The sequence below is a fragment of the Fulmarus glacialis genome, unplaced genomic scaffold (assembly GCF_000690835.1).
Source record: "Fulmarus glacialis isolate BGI_N327 unplaced genomic scaffold, ASM69083v1 scaffold38936, whole genome shotgun sequence".
NCBI lineage: Eukaryota > Metazoa > Chordata > Aves > Procellariiformes > Procellariidae > Fulmarus > Fulmarus glacialis.
Genome location: NW_009219608.1, coordinates 6,145 through 21,470, shown reverse-complemented (window position 1 = coordinate 21,470; position 15,326 = coordinate 6,145). Strand labels below are relative to the sequence as shown.

General features: G+C 38.4%; 1 protein-coding gene across 1 annotated transcript in view; it reads right to left on the bottom strand.

Moving 5' to 3' along the window:
* Nucleotides 1-7,871, bottom strand: part of MTX2 (metaxin 2) — a 21,736-nt gene extending 13,865 nt beyond the window's left edge. Inside the window, exons 1-2 of the mRNA XM_009580435.1 lie at nt 7,827-7,871; nt 6,824-6,870 (exon numbers count right to left, since the gene is read on the bottom strand). The gene's annotated coding sequence lies outside the window, so the exon portion shown is untranslated. The remainder of the gene's footprint in view (nt 1-6,823; nt 6,871-7,826) is intronic.
* Between the last annotated feature and the right edge of the window lie 7,455 nt (nt 7,872-15,326).

The window sequence follows — 15,326 nt, the reverse complement described above, 5'->3', positions numbered from 1 at the left end:
TCCTGCTGGAAAGGATAAACTTTTTTTTTTATGCTTAACACCTATCCGAAGAGCTAACTATTTGGATCAATTCATAAAGATGAGGGATTAACATTCTTATTTCCCCTTGCCCATGTTACAGAAGATCAAGAGATGATTGCCCGATAGACTTTACACAAATAAAGAAAACTTCATTCAAGCATAAATATACAGAATTCATTACAACTGAAGGACACCAAACCAAAACGCTCAGGCTTTTAAAAGGAATGAGTAATTTCATGGCTCATACTAGTTAATGCAGCACAAAACAAGGGTAATGAAATCTCAGATTGGGAAGAACTGAGTTTATTCCCCTGGCATCAGCAGGAGTGCCTCCTTTATCCATATGTTCCACTGATTATTTGCATTTCTGTAATTTTAAAAATGGGGGCCCGATTTCTTGTGCAGTATCGACATTGGTCAATGACTGAAGCAGACACCCAGAAAACTGTCCAATTTAGTAACTTACGTTCAATATAATGTCTGCTACAAAAACTCTTCTCTAAGTTATTTCTGGAACAAAGTGTGTCCTTTCTTTGGATGAGGTTAATGTGAGAAACAGATAAAGGTATTAAAAAATAAAGATTTGGCTTAATAGGGTCTGTCAGCTTCTCTCCCACGCATGCTCTCTGCCTCTCTTCCCTGCAGGCTAACAGTCTCTCCTGCTCACATTCTCCAGCCTCTCTACGTGTAGCATCACCTACTCTTCGGGAAGGGAGAAACATGTACAGTATCTTTTTAGCAATGCTACCTCTCTTCTTCCAGACTGAAAGCACAGAGTCTACAAAGCCGCTACTGCCTCTGTGCACCTTGTTTTTAATGGGAGACTTTGCTGTAGACAGGGAGGTGGAGAGCTGCTGCAAGCCCATGAAGAGAAACAGAGGAGACTGAGGAAAAAAGGTGCCACCAGATGAATTATGTCTGTCCTTCCCCGCCCTCCCAATATTTACTGTTACAGACTAGGGAAGAAAGGGTGTGGGAGTGAGGACAATGAATTGAAGAAAAAGCGTGGAGAAGCCCCTCAGTGCCTTTCCTGCCCTACCGCACGTTGATCCACACAGGACTACGGTTTGCACTGCACTGCCTTCTCCTCCCAGAGAGTAGTAGCATAAGCTACTCTGTTTTCAAAGTCAGCACGGAACAAGTCAGTTCATATTTTTGCTGTGAGAGAACAAAGTATCAGCAGCTATGTGAAAAGGGCTGATAGGAAGTTTTGAGGTGACACTTGTTAGAAAATTAATCAACAATTCTATGCCTATCATTCATTTCAATCATGACACCTCCTGCCAGAATTACAAAGTACATTTACAACAGCATCATTGCTTAAAGGACACAATCAACTTAAGGCTTGTTTTGTTTTCTTATAGCCTGCCCAATTTCAAATTTAAAATGTAGGTAGTTCATTGGATTTCAATTATCTAAAAAAAATGATCAGAGCAATTACCTTTGTGCTTCTTTAGCACAGTTCAAAAGCCTAGAGCCCAGAAACCACAGCCAGCGGTGGGGCAACTAACCCCACCCTCCCCTTCCTCCTCTTCTCACACGACTGACATTCCCATCTCTGCTGCTGCTGCCACCCTCGAAACAATGCAAGAAAGTGATGCCATTGTGTCTTCCTATGATGACAGGGATGGAAAATGACTGTGCATGAAATACAATGGGAAGGAATAAGAGAAGGGAGGGGGGAGGTTTGTATTTATTCCTACAGTTAATTGGTTTAGGTGCCATTTTTACTCTTTCTCTGCCTTCCTCTTTGCCCTCCCCAGCTAAGGAAGCGCTGTTTGGACATCGTCAGTTGGAAATATAACACACATCGAGCAGCGAATCACCCTGTCAGAGCTCCATCACAACGCTCTCCTCTTCCCCTCGCAGAATAATACATATGAGCAAACACACATACTCATTAAAAATGAGTTACAACTTGATGTAAATCATATCCAGATTGCAGTTTCTGAGATCAGAGGCAACAATGAAATTACTTATGCCAAGACTCAAATAGTTCACAACTTACGTCCCCACATGAGGAACACTATTTTCAGATGGCACACTCCAGGCTTCATTTGAAGATATATTCATGATTAGTTTTTAATAAAGAACGAGCCATTCCAAGCCATCTCTTATTCAGCAGCACTTCTAAAAGCACTCGCACAATACTGTTGTGATGAAAGAGTGAAAGGCATTTTCTGTTTCCATTTTTACATTATTTCATGAGCATACAAAGGACAATACATGATGACAACTAAAGAGTTATTCTGTACTTTATTGCAGGAACACATTTTAAAATTAAAAACCATGAACAAATCTACAGAATAATTCAGTTTTCATATCAAACAGCTGCAGACCCTGTAACTGAAATAGTGTGTCTAAGGTTATAAATGAAAACTGTTCAGTATCATTCTTTGAGTGACAGATTAAATTCCTAATCCAGTTATGGTAATGGCCACATTTGTAGTTTAACATAAATTAAGAGCTTAATTATATTTGTGACTATTTTAAACAAAATAACAAATTCCTTTGTACCTGTGAACGTAATTTATAGCAAAGCCACGTTCATTCTCCAAAACAATCTATTTTACACTGCAGCACAACACTGCTCTAATGGTATAATGTAATTCTTGTTGTAGAATGTGGAAAGAGTAGATTCACTAGTAGCACAGAGGTTTTGAAGATAAATGAAGATGCTATTCATTCAGGGGTAATTTCATCTTAGAACTATATGAAAGATGTTTCACTCACAAACAGTACCTGTATGGCTTGGGATTTAAGCATGTTTTCAGCTACAACGCAATGCTGCTAGATTGATTATGTTGATACTACATTTCTCATCATGAAGAATTCCAGCTTTTACTCTCTTTAAAAAAAAGAGATTGTCAGATTTTCATTTCAGTACTAAGCCTTTGTTCAAGCTTCAGCAACAAGTTCAGATTTCTGCTAATGTTTTGTCTAGAGAAAAAACAAACCACAATTCAAACACACACACACACAAAAAAAATCCACAAATCTGTCAAGGACAATTAATCATGCGTGATTTACACATTTATTTGATTACTTGTTGAAGTAAATAAGCAGTTGGTCTGTGTAACATGATTTTAAATTGCCCAAACATCCTTCTGTCATTCAGGACTAAGAACAGACAATTCTAAATGCACTTTCCTGGAATATATTAAGACCATTTAGAAGGACATCAATTGCACAAGCAATTAATACATATCTTAACATAATGAGCTGCAGGCTTTGTAACCTCAGGATAGCTATGAGAATTTCCACAATCCTGAACATTTTAGACAGCCTTTTAAGCAAGACTCTGAGACTACCTGCACAAAGATTTCAGAAGAACCTGTAATAACAGAGGCAGTCTCAACATCCACATTCCTCCTCCCTACAAGTTGGAACAGTGCACAGAGATGCTCCACGCTGCCATTTGAGGCAAGAGGCCTGGCACAGCACAGCTCTATTAACCCCCTCCCTCCTACGCAGCCACACTACTTCCACCCATGCACTAAACAAAAAGGCTTTACCTGCACCAGGCGTCAACAGGGAGATGGGGCCTGGACAGGCTCTCTGCTTCAGACTGAAACATACTCTCTTGCGGTAATTCAGTTTTAATCCATTTAAAACTCCATTTTTCCCTCCTTGAAGTTGTGGAGTTGTTTGTTACTGAAATATAGTTGTGTGTTCGCTTCTAGTTTTTGGTGGCTTTTTTTTTTCAGGAATGCTGTATAATGGAAGCTGTACAATAAATAAGTGGAGAATGGTTTTAACCGTGAGTCATGTTACCCAGGAGGTGTATGTGTTTTCATTAACTTTAATGGGAACAGGGCTGAACATCTCACAAGAAGAACAGAGCCTTCATTCTACGTCCCACATTCTCTTTCCTGTAGCTGAATAATCATCACTGATTAGTGTTTTCCCTTGATTTTAATTCCTTTGCAGTGAAAATAAAACTTCATTCAGTATCAAGATTTTGCAGCCTAAAATCAAATGGGCTTCACTTTCAACAGGACTGTATAATACATTACTTCAAGTTAACAAACAAGGAGTGCAAACACCAAGATGTACCAGAGATAATGCACTAGCTCATTTGAAATTATGTTGCATTTTCAGCAAATATAAGGAATCTGAACCCAGTAAAAGACAAAGGAATTGTTAATTTAGTCTGTTTCCAAGAACAACAATGGGCAGAAGAGGAATTAAAAAACAAACAACAACAACAAAAAACCCTATCAGAATCAGCAGAGAGGTTCCACAAGATGAGAGGGATTTTTTTTGGTTGGTTTAGTTGGTTTTTAACTATTGAAGCCACCACCACAGTTACTTAGCAATTCCCAGAAGACACTGTCCTCCCCTCTCTTACCTGACGTGTAGCTATAGCCAGGAGTCCAGATTTCATTGCACAGTGAGAAGTCGTAAGTCCACTCATTATTAAAATAACCGCAAGACTCAACCAACTTCCTATGTTGAATCTGCAGCCCTCGCTACTCATTAATTCAAACAAAATGCCTGCAACATGTAACATGTCTGTTACACCTACACTGAGAGTAATTTGCTCTGCTGTCTGCTTGATCTGCTCTGTGGACAAGAGGTACACGAAATGCCATCTGTATTGCAGGGCTGTCCATTTTAAAAGTCAACTTTTACCCTCACTAATTACTTACTATGGCACTGGAATTTATTCTTTATTTTATATGTAGCTATCTGCATATATGTCCTCTGAGAGCTATACCAGAGCAGCATTATGACGAGGTTCTGTAAGGAGATTTTGAGAAAGATGTGAAAGACCATTTGCAGCACATTTAGAGTCTTGTTGTGAACGATGTTCCTTAAAGATTTGATGGCGGCTGATTCCACATGCTCTTTTGATTAGAGGGACTCAAAATTCTGATGTGTTTTCACCACACAGAAGTTCAACAAGCCATGAACAAGCTATGTATCTGCTCTGGTAATATTCATGGACCCCAAATCACTAACAGGGGGAAAAGGAATGGCAACAGTAGGAAAAAAGTCCTAGGTACCAGCTCCTATTTCTCCTCCTAGCCCCCATGCCCATTTCTTCCTCAGGAAAAGACACACACACATCCCAAAAAAAAACCACCGACAAAAAGATATCCAGTAAAAAGATAAACAGGCTCTCATCAGAATAAAAAGTAAATTCTAAAACAGAGGAACTCAGCAATCTCCTTATGCAAAACACACCGGTATATTTAAAGCTTTCTGATCACTAAGCTAGTAATACATAACTACAGATCCTAGTATCATTTCAAAATGGATCAAAGACACCAAGGATTGCTATTCTTTCGCAGTCACAACCATGTTACACAGATTCTTCAAAATAGATATGATTCCCCAATACAAAATTGTTCTATAAAGTTTAAGATCAGATATCTACCAGAGCCATATTTATAGTCATGGCTACTATCAGCTGTCCAGCTAGAGAATATTGAAGAAAAACAAGCATTTTTAATATATCATAGTTAATTTATCATCTAAGTGACATGTGTAGGATAACAATGGACTCGAAACAGTAAAGCAAAATGATGCATTAGAAAAGGAAATTTTAGGGTTATGTTGTTGTTTCTTTTCTTTATGTTTTAAATACCAGCCACACCTATAGGTATTGTTAGATGGTAAGAAAATTAATGAGAAAAATACGAAAAATACAGCTGCTGAAGTAAAAAGGAACACTGAGATCAAGTGAGCAAAAAACCACTTATTTGCATTACTGTGAGGCATGACGTAAAACACACTGCCCAAAAAAATAAACATTGTCTTATATATTTGGTGTATCAAAGATGACTCATCTTTCCAGCAATGGATAAAGGTACCTTCTTGCTGTGATAGAATTTACTCTTAGAGGTTTTTCCTAGATTGCCAGACTGAGAGGAAAAAAGTTAGAGATCCTGGAAGTAGTTACCATGATCAAATGATCCTAACCTTTTTACCGGTAATGTCAGTTACAGTCTCCAAGTGTCCCACTGTGGCTAATGACCTTTTTGGATAGCTCCCAAAGACTGCTTGCTCTAGCTGCTCTAAGCTAGACCACACACAAAAGGCAAGAAGCAGGGGAACAGTGCAACTCCCTACTACGCAAAGCAGCAGCAAAGTTGCTTTGAAGAACAGGAACCTTATAGACATCCTGCTCACCACCACTTCTGACAGCCAGGCCCTCTCTACTAATGGGGAAAACATCCCCTTGAGATTTGGGGTTACCGAACCTAACAGGTTAATGGAGTTTATGCAGACTTCACAGCCACAGAGGTGCTTTTAAGTCAATTAGAGATGCAAGTTTGTCAATTATATGGACTATTTCTAAAAACCACATTGGATCTCAACTCTGTATACATGATGAAACTGAGAAAACCTATCAGAGACCTATAGAGATTTGATGCCCACAGCATGAAGCAAATACGCCTCAAGTTTGGGGCAGTATTAGCTTTGAGAATTAAATAACCAGCAAGCATCATGCAAGATGTTACAAGACGAACTAGCATATCAAGTGACAAAAGATGGGAGCCGCGCACAGTTCCCAGAGTAGGCAGACAAGCAGATACTGTACAAACATAGACCAATATAAATACGAGTACAAGCAGCGGCACTCTATATAGGACTCTCAAAATCCTCATGTCCTTTAGGCTCTGGCACTTCAATGACAATGTAAAACACATCAGATGCAGGAAATAAGGCATTGATTTTGACAGAAATAATTCTTAAATTATTCATTTAGCTAAATACAGTTACTTTAGCTAGATAATCATTCAAAAAATAAAATGGAATTAACATCTTTAGTTTAGAAAAGATGACATTTTACCTGAACAGCAAGGGAAGATGCATTATCAGAAAGCAAAATTTGTTCCTCTGTTGAAAGAAAAAAAAAACAAAAAACAATTACAAAAAACAGTGCCCATTTAGCTACTGACCTGTAACTGTAAGCCATTCTGGGTTGCATTTCTTACGCATAAAAAAAGGAGCAAATATATAACTATTATGCAGCTGGACTAGAAAACCTGTGATATGAATATTAAAAAAAAGAAAGAGAAAAAAAAAGAATACCAGGAATATTTCTCCTGCAAACGCAATTGCATTTATCACACATTACCACCAATGTACAATAAAAAATGCTCACAACTAAATGCTTGAGTTTTATGCCAATTACTCTTCTTCTAATCAAAGTTAAATAAAACCGCATCTTCATAACTCCTCTGGCTAAAAAGTAAAAGCATTCAGAAACCTATAAAAGCCGCTTGCAGTTAATATTGCACACTGTGTCTAGGTCTGTCACACAAAAGAAAGATGACAAGTTCACTGCAATAAAAATTCCATGCTTAGAAGACTAGGGCTGCTACCTATTAGTCTTCATTACTTTGCAGTCTTCTGACAACTGTAGCAGGCTGCTGAGCCCCAAATGGGGGCCATAATGTGATCTGATGATATATGAAGAGCTGCTAAAGGGAGCCTGAACCATCCTAGCCTATACATTTTAACAGTTCCTTTTTACTGAGAGCCCACTTTACCACAAGACTTCAAAAATCTGCTGCCTCAGCTATTGGTGCAGTAAATCTGCCAACTGTGCCTGCAACCACATCATTTTACACTGCCTACAGCAGCCAATATAATGAGTCAATAATAAACCAAGGACCTTATAGGCCATGAATAGCTGGTTTATATTGGCAGATGCAAGCGTAGCTAAAACCTCTGACCAGACAAACAACACAAACGACTCTGTGCTTCCTTGCAGTTAATTATCTTAGTGCATATTTAATGTGTTTTCTAAAAATAAAGTAATTATTAATTGCAAAAACCAGTGTACCCACCCTTCAGTTGCTGATACAATGCAGCATTTTCAGGCCAAGGCTCTGCGGCTGTGGAAAGAAGAGGAATTAATTAAGCAAGCCAAACAACAATGTGCTTGCAGATGCTAACACGAATGTTACCTAGAGCAGGAACTCAAACTGCAAAGATGCTGATGCAAGATTTAACCTGCCCTAAAAACATCCCACTGTCACTCTCTTCTCCCGTACTTCTCTCCTGCTCACAGAGGGACAACACAGAGCAGAAAACTAAGTCCCAAAATGTAATGTTGCAAGAAAAGCTAAAATTCAAGCTACGTTACAGAATGGCCTTGTAATTCTCAAGCAGCTAAACCAGTTATTTTCCCTCCACCATAAAGACATCCTTGTGCACATTCCCATCACAATTCTGGCCACTCTCAAGAGCACCTATTTATTAAGGTACTAAATTCTGGAAAGAACAGAACAAGACACAGAGGAGAGGGGCACAAACCTCCAAACCAAGTGTGAAGAATGCTTTGGGGAAATGGAAAAGCTTTCTGCCTTTCAAAGTTGTGTCCTCACTGGTCCTATATAATACCCACAAAAGCCAGGTGCTCGGGCATGTCAGACACCTACCCACCAGGATAACTGGAACTACCTATTGCTTTAAATGATGTACTGGTCAACCCTAAAACGGGAATGTCAATATGCATTAAAAAAACTGCATCATCAGTTGTTCAAAACAGTTGAACAGTTGTTTAAAAAAAAAAAAGGCAAGAAAATAAGAGACAATCACATCTTCCAGCTGAGAACCATTTTACTTAATCAATCATACACCACTTGAATTTATGGGAAGGCAAAAATAATAATCAGTACTGATTTACTGTTAATGGTAGCATTAAGATAACAGGTCATCACATTGTTTCGTCTCCATTACATTCCTTGTTAATGTGTGATTAAAAATCTATTTTTAAATACCACCTCAAACCTTGTGTTCTGCCCAAACTAGCTATTTGTAACAAAATTAATGCTCTAATCACATAATTTTTTTTTTTAAAGCAATAATGTCTATAAATAACTATGTGTGGTTCAAACAGAAATATGCCACTGGCTTCAGTGAGGTCACTCTTTGTGTCTTTCCCCTCAGAACTCAAAGAAGAAAAATGCACAATTTTCTAACTGTCATTCTTTTTGGATACTCATGAAGTATTAACTTTTATGGAAGTCACATGGAACTGTAAAGCTTATAACACTGTACACAGTTTTGCAAAGGTCACTGCCTCTAACATTAAGGCACAGAGCCTATCAAAGCTATACTAGTATGGGCATGAGAAAGCAACTAATCACATTTAAGTGTCATGAAAAAATGTTTTATGTTTTATTGTAGCAGTTATTGGTTTTACACCCCTCCATTAAAGTTTTGCCCTGGAGTAAAAATTCTTGAGGTAGAAGTACATTTACCTCTTTAAATAAAAAGAGACTAAGATAGTGTCTGCAGTACTACAGCCTTAACTGTTTAAAATAATTTATCTAACATACATTTCTTCAGGTCCACCTAAGTCTTGCAAGAGCAAATGGAATGAGAAAATTAAGAATGTTATTACTATACCTTAGCAAACTTACCAGTGCTGGACTCTGAGATACCTGCAGAAGTAACTAAGTCAGGAAGGTACACTGATCTCATATATACTCCAGCCAACCAGTGAAAACATCATTTTTACATGCCCAAAATGGTACAGAGAACTTCAAACCACATGGGCCCATTTCTACTGAAAACTTTTGCCTGACACTCTTCAGACTGAAGTGTCAGATTTATATCTAATTCTTAGATTCCAGCCCAAACTGGAAGTGGCCTATTTTTACACAAGCATGTGGCTGAAATATTTCAGGCTCACAAAAAACAAGTGAACTTTTCATTTTCTGACAAAAGAGCTAGGTATATTTCAAGAAATTCAAACACTAATTCCAGTCTGATCTTGGCACTAAACTATATGCAGCCGTGGAGATATATATATAAAAAACAGCTTCTCGGCACACAGAATCCAAAACTACACCACTGCTAAGGCACGCCATATCCATGCTATAAACTAAAACACAAATAGAATATTTTTTGTAACTTGTTTGCCCTTATCGGCTTAAATTTTCCTTCCACATTCTACTGATCACATACAGATTTTCACGAACCGTATCTGCTGACCCTAATTTCGTTAGTCATGATACGAAGTCTTTATCCCACAGTCTTAGTACACAGAAGCACATGCCCAACTTGAGGAAAGGAAAGGATGAGGGTAGTTTAAAATCTTTGCATTCACTCATTGACGAGTTTAGTTGTGTACTAATATATGTCTTTTGACAAGTAAATGAAACGAGGACAAACAGCCACGTGAAAATCTCAGCGTTCGTTATTAGTACACCTTAAACTCCAAATTTCAGCAGTTCTAAGAAAATGAATGAATAATAGCCCCTGCACTTGGCACCTGACGGTGTCCAGAGCGAGGTCACAACTCTCACTGTATTTGGACGAGGTCGACACATGCTCACGAGCCTTGAACCGAGGCCTTTTCTTTGTACGCAGACCAGATAAAAGATAATTGATTTTGCTATCACTGTACAGACTGGATTTTAAAACAACCAACTTCACATTAAGATTCACATATTATTACTCACATCCTAGAAAAAAATATTCTGCAGCATGCATTCAGAATTGCATGCAGCAGATCATGTTCAACGATACCGGAGGTACATACACAAAGCCTATGCAACCCTCTGGAAATCGAAGAATTATATAGCCACTCACTATCTGTCCCATATCTTCCAATTTCTACTCACTCTCTTTCTTCCAAGATGTTTAGAATATGAAATTTTTTTTTCTGATGGAGCAAGAAGTTTAAATACACACTGCTACGTGAGATATCCAGGTTTGTAAGGTGCAAGCTAAATTCAAATATCAGTTCCCAAACCGCCTTCAATTAGTTGCAAGGTGAAAACATGCAGATAAGGGAGACCAGAACCCCATTGGGGGAAGACACAAGGAATCGCTGAAGGGATGTCACATGCCTCCACAAGAGGAGAAAGTGTGTAACATCTTTAATGTACAGCAATGACTCTTGCCTTATGAATGTAGGTGAAGACATAATTTGTAGAATAATAGGCACTAATATTACACGCTGCTTCAGTTCTGTCATATTTCCAATCCATCAAGTTGATTAATGCTATAATAACTCCTCACAAACTTATCATTTGTGCACTAATGAAGTCAAATCCAGTTTATCCTTCGGCAACTATAATCTTCTGGTCTGTAGATGTTCGTTTCCCTGCTAACCATGGCTACTGTGGTGCTAGGTATATAAAGAGAAAATTAACAAATGTGATGTCAATTCAGTTTCAGAAGCTTTCAACACAGAATTACATTTATGTGTTAGATCCTACGCAACAGACATTTTTATCATTAGCTGCTCAGAGGATGAAATAACTGCCTGGAAGTATGCCTTACAGGAATAGCTTCTCTACATATCTTAAGAATAAGGAACTACTTGGTACTTCCTTCTGCCTCCATAATCAGAGGAATTACTATTGTGTGGTTTTCAATGGGTCTGTCTCTCAGGCTTGCAGTCTTTAGTAATTGTTTTCCCACCCTACTGAAACTTTTCCCATGCTTAACGAATTCTCATATTTAGTCTTTCATGTGGATTGTCTGCTGTTTGTTCAGGACACGCAAACCTCATAGTGTTGTCCTACTTCTCCTCTACCACATTGCTTGTTTTAATGCCAGTTATAGGAAACAACCATCTGCAGGATCAGTCCTCCCTGTTAAATTCGTCTGAAATGAGCTTTCAGTTCAAAAGTTACTGGGTAGTGAGAACTAAGGGAGATGGACACAGAAAGCATCACTGCATAAGCCTTATTATCTTAGGAGCTGATTATTCAGCAGATGCAGCATCACAACAACCAGAGAAGTCAAATGGCAAGTAGACCACCTACACAAAATCTTCTTTGGTTTTGTGGATGACTAAAAATGCATGAAAATTTTACTAAGCTCAACGTGTTTGTTAGTCAAAGTGTTTTACTTATTAACAGTTTAGCATAGAAAATGCAGATTTCAAAGTGTTAACAGGGTTCTTAGGTGTCAAATTAGACTTTCAGAAGAAAATTCTGTGAACTGGTGTGTTGTATGTTCCCAGTGGAGTTTTAATTACTCAGGTTTGTAACTATTAAACAGATTCCTCACCTGTCATGTCAGAGAATGACTTAGAAAATACATCATTTCTGCTCTTACAAAAAAACTTTCAAAACACAGAATGAGTCAAATTCTTTGCCACTAAAAATGTATGCATTAGGTGCATTTTTCAAATTTTGTGGTGAAATGTTTTACTTGAGCAACATTAAGGTCAGAGACAGCTATTCAAATACCATTTTGATTTCAACATTTTCAGCTGTTTCAGACTGTAATTTCAATAATAAGACTTTATCCACCCAAATACTTTTGGGACAGCAAGAGAGAAGAATGCACATATGCTGTAAGAAGAGATACTGAAGAGCACCAGACCCCACTACCAGCAGGGGATCAGCAGCTCACCTGAGGCCTATGCACATCTCGGCTCCAGCTAATGCTCTCAAAACAGGACATACTACACTTGCACAGATGTGAATTTTACTTCAAAGAATGAGAGGCTGCAATAACATTCCCCCAGTGAAGTCTGTGCAAGAGGAAGCACCACATTCCCAAGAAGCTCTACATGCCTCAGCCCCACCAATTCTTTGTCCAGGCTCTTCAGAGTCTCTTTACGAGTGTACAAAACTCGGTTTCAACTCCTACACTCTGAATTACTGGGAAACTATTCATCCTGTGTCAGTGCTGCCTGGATGGATGGGGGAAACAGACATTTTCATCCACCTTCCCAAAGCAGCTTCACGATGATGAAAGAGATGTAATGAAATAAATGTTTACAGTTATGCCTTTAATCCTGTTACTTAAAAAAATAAGACTCTGACTGTGAAAATGAGAAGACACAAAATACTTTGCATGTTAAATTGTGCAATATGCTAAACAACAATTTAGCTGTTTCAGCGGTCTGGTATGAATAGCCAGTTTCAAGCAGTAGGGTATGCGGTGTGGTTTGCCCTGCTAGTCTGCCACTCATTTAGCACACTTCTTGTCAAGCTGCAGCATTCTTGAATATCAGCCACAGACAAACGCCAGAGACCTCTGGATCCAGGCATCAAGGTGTTCCCTCCTGCACGGGAAATGAAGTTATCAACAGGTTAAAAGTTTTTGTAGGAAAACACTCAACTTGAAATTAGGTTGTTCCCAGCTCTTAGCAATACCATAGAATCTCAGTGGGGCAAGAACATTTTTGGAAGGCAATGCAGACAGAAATAATTTTCTGTTATAAAACTAGTCTATGCCTAATAAGAATTAAGGCTAAAGAATTAACACCAAATGTTACTATCCTGTTGATTATTTCTCAAGTACTGAAACTATACAGTGAGAAGTAAATCCAGACAATCTCTGCCCTAAATCTCCTATAAACTAAAATTTACTGAATTCTCAGTATGCCAGCAATGTATCCTTTGATACCTTCTTTCTGCTTCTGTAAATTAAGTACTCGGTCGACTAACAATTTCTTCCATGCAGTTCACTGTGTGCTGTTGTGTGGGTGAGGCTAGGACCTGTCCCGGGAACATTTGATCTTCTCAGACAGAACAATTTCCTGAAATGTGAAGAAGTTTATGGGTCGATAGAAATAAAGACTACTCCTTCTCTAAAGTCACCACATTTGCGTGGATCAGTTTCCTTTCCATTATATTCTTCTTAAACACTTTGATATTAAACGTGCATAAAAAGGAGGAAACCTAAAACATCTGTATTTACCAGTTCGGTTCACATGGCATTAAGGGCCTGTTAAAACAACCAGGAGGCAAGATATCCTCTATTAAAAACAAAAAAAAAAGTTGGCATTAATTTGAATCACTGTATTGCAATATTACAGCTAGAGAGATTAACTTAAACATTATTTCCACATAGTTTCCTTCAGCCTCTCCCTAGGTACAAATTTTATTAAATTATAATGAGATACCCTAAAACTGTTTTCTCACAAGAGTAAACACTAAAAAGAAATTTAGTCTTACAGCTGGGCAACAATCCATATCCAACAACATTACTTGCAAGTCTCCAAATGTTATGCAGCAAACATCATAACAATCAACAGGAAAACAGTTACCCTTTTTGGTTTCCCTGGACTGGTGCTATAGGGGGACCTGCTGCTTGCTATGTTCTAGTGTAATAACCTAAAGAAAACCACACAGAAAGCTATCCCACAGACTCCAGAAGGAAAGAGGATTATCAGCCGCTCAATATTAAGATGCATCAAAAAGAAGCAGATGATCACTTCATTCTCTTTTCATAATACAAATAGGTCATATTTTCAAGTAGCAATACACTGTTTCAAAAGAAAATGCCAGGAATTGATGTGGTTTTATATAGTTATTAGAGGAAAGAAGTGGAGGGGTGCATTTTGATTGATACAGTGAAGCTGCAGCCACTTTGGAACCAAAGCAGTTAAAAATACACATCTCGTACACTAACGGTGATCAATAAAGGAAGTACGAGAAAGTTGTGAATTAGCTGCCTTAAGACCCATCAGTTCAATCCACCCGCACTGCGTACAGATCAATTCCATGTAATTGGCCTGATCCTGTAAACTAACAAGGGCCAAGAAAAAATGAAAGCATCGGCAACTCCCTGGCTCTGCTGACAAAGGACCAAGAAGTGTTTCATAGTGCCTTGCCAAATGAAAACCGACTTTCACACAAGTTAAACAGTATGCATTAAATCATGTATCAAATAATTACATCATTTGCTTAAATCCATCCCAGGCCTCCTTCATGGAGACATTACAATTCAGATAAATGACTGTTCAGTAATTATTGATCAAGCAGACTGTCAACGTAAAGACTCAATCTCAGCAGCAATTCTCAAACTTGAGTTTTCTGTGGCTGCACCACTAAGAGAGTCAGCGTGTGACATTACTGCAGCAGCCACTTAGCATGACACAATCTGCTTCTTCACCCTCCAAGAAAGCTATTAATTGCATGTATTTAAGCATTAGTCCAATTCTGTTACTGTCTTTGAGTTGACTTTCCAGAGTGTACACATCTGCGGTTCAATGCTCCAGGGTGCTCAGCGCTCTCTCTGCTAGGGGGAGGCCACAGGAGGGAGATCGCTCAGCATCTTCACGCTTGCAGAATCACGCCTCCCATCAGGACAGGCAGCCAAAAAATCTCGACAAAATCAAATCCATAAATAAAAGTTGTTCCTAAATCAACATCTGGATTTCTTCAGAAAAATCAGAGAGTGTGCCAGCTAAATGATCTCAAAAGATTTATTTATAAAGTCCTGACAAGCTGGAGCTGTTTTACTTACTCCTGATATTCAACATAAATGCTCCACCTCAAAGAAGCTCTATAATTCTATATAGATCTATAGATCTCTAAATCAATCCCTTTCCTTTGTGCTACTTAAGTCATTTGCCCCTCTTCGGC